Below are 2,120 nucleotides of genomic sequence, written 5' to 3' on the forward strand. Positions count from 1 at the left end.
GATGAGTTCAAGGGGATTTTTCCAATGTTTTTTTTTTTTTTCCAATTCAGGCCTTACTGATATCTCAGCCTCCTAGATTAAAGGAATCTCCACTTCATAATTTCCCCTTAGGGCAGGCACATTTCTCACCTTGACTTGCCTCCTGCCCCCTGCTCTATGGTGCCATCCCAACCAGGCTTACTCATCTCAGGTTCCAGAGTGTCAGAGTTCCAGAATCCTAGCATTTATGTCCCCTGAGCGCATGTAGAGCACACCAAATGTGCAGACAATTCTATCCCCTTGAGTTCCCAAATTTTATACTCAAAGCCCCTGACTTCCTAGTATTCTAACTTCTGTTCTCTCTCTGTGTCTGTCTGTTTGTTTGTCTGTCTGTCTCTCTCTCTCTCTTTTGTCATAGTGCTTGAATTTGTAGCCTGGGCATTGTCCTTGAGTTTTTCTGCTCAAGGCTAGCACTCTACCACTTTGAGCCACAGCTCTGTTTGCACTTTTCTGGTATTTTAATTGGAGATAAGAGTCTTACAGGCTTTCCTGCCTTGGCTGGCTTTGAAATGGGCTCCTCGGATCTCTCAGCCTCCTGAGTTCCTAGTATTAAGCCATGAGCCACCAGTACCTGTCCCCTTCCTTCCTTCCTTCCTTCCTTCCTTCCTTCCTTCCTTCCTTCCTTCCTTCCTTCCTTCCTTCCTTCCTTCCTTTTTCTTCCTTCCTTCCTTTCTTCCTTCCTTCCTTCCTTCCTTCCTTCCTTCCTTCCTTCCTTCCTTCCTTCCTTCCTTCCTTCTTTCCTTCCTTCCTTATCTTTCTTACTTACCCATCTTTTTTATTTTTTGTTGGTAGCAGAGATTGAACTCAGAACCTTGTGCTTTCATTTGGCCTTTTTCTTCATAGCTACTACTTGAGCCACATCTCCACACCAGATTTTTTCTGGTTAATTGTAGATAAGAGTCTCACAGATTTGTCTTCCCTGGATGGCTTTGAACCTCAAACCTCAGATCTCGGCCTTCTGAGTAGTTAGGATTACATGCATGAGCCACCAGAACCTGGCTGAATGTTAACATTTCTCAATGACTCATAGACATCCCAAAGCCTGGCAAGAAGGCTCCAGGACAACATCAAAGCTCCCCTGAAACCACTGGCTGGCTTAGGAAGGGGAAATTAAGCTGACCAGCCTGATTCAGTTTGTTTCAGAGGGCATTTGCTGAGCGTCGGCTATGTCCCAGGTCCTCAGCTGAGGACTGCAGGAGGAAAGAGACATGAAGTCTAAATGTGGTCATGGAGCCTAAAGGAATCAGCATCACCTTGCAAGGAAGACAGAGTACACAGCAGAAGCAGAGATGGGAAGAAAAGGGGTGATATCCCAGGGGAGCAGAGTGACAACCACATATGCCTGGGGTCATTGAGGGGGACAAAGAGCCTGAGCAGCTGGTGCAGGTCTTGCTGTCACTGTCTGTGGCCTCCCAGTCCCCTTGCTTCCTGTGGAGCTGGGCAAAGCCCTGGGCAGTAGTCCAGGACTGGGCTGGTGCTGCTGACGCACACCAGGTCTGCACACTCTGTGTTCTTCCCTGGCTGCCTCAGAGTGGAGCTCTTTACCTGGGCTGGGCCTCTGTATGAAGAGTGGGGGTTCCAACCAAGGGTGAGATATGCCCTGTGCTATGTCCAAAAGGTCCTGTGTCCCCTAGATCTCACCTTCCCTTCCCCAGGGGGTTTCTATGCATCCTGCGCCTGTGCTCTGCTAGCCAAGGTGGGCACCTGTGACACCATTGGAGAAGGCCTGCACCAAGGCTTGAAATAAAATCCTGGTCAACACAAAAAGAGATATTTTAATTTACCTGCAAGTTGTTTTCTGTGAAATCACCCATGCATTCAGGGTAAAAATAAATGAGGCAGAAGCTACAACTGCAGGGTGGTGTGACAGTGTGGTGGTATACAATGTGTGCTGTGATGGTGTATGGTGTGATGAAGGTGCAATAGAGTAAGGTGTGACAATGTGGTGTGATGGTGTGTGGTGTGATGTGTATAATATGTGCATGATGGTGTGTGATGCAACGATGGTATGACAGAGTATCGTGTGAAAGTGTAATGATATTACAGCCTGTATTGTAATGGTGTGATGACTGACAGCATGT

The sequence above is a fragment of the Perognathus longimembris genome, chromosome 7 (assembly GCF_023159225.1).
Source record: "Perognathus longimembris pacificus isolate PPM17 chromosome 7, ASM2315922v1, whole genome shotgun sequence".
NCBI classification, from domain to species: Eukaryota; Metazoa; Chordata; class Mammalia; order Rodentia; family Heteromyidae; genus Perognathus; species Perognathus longimembris.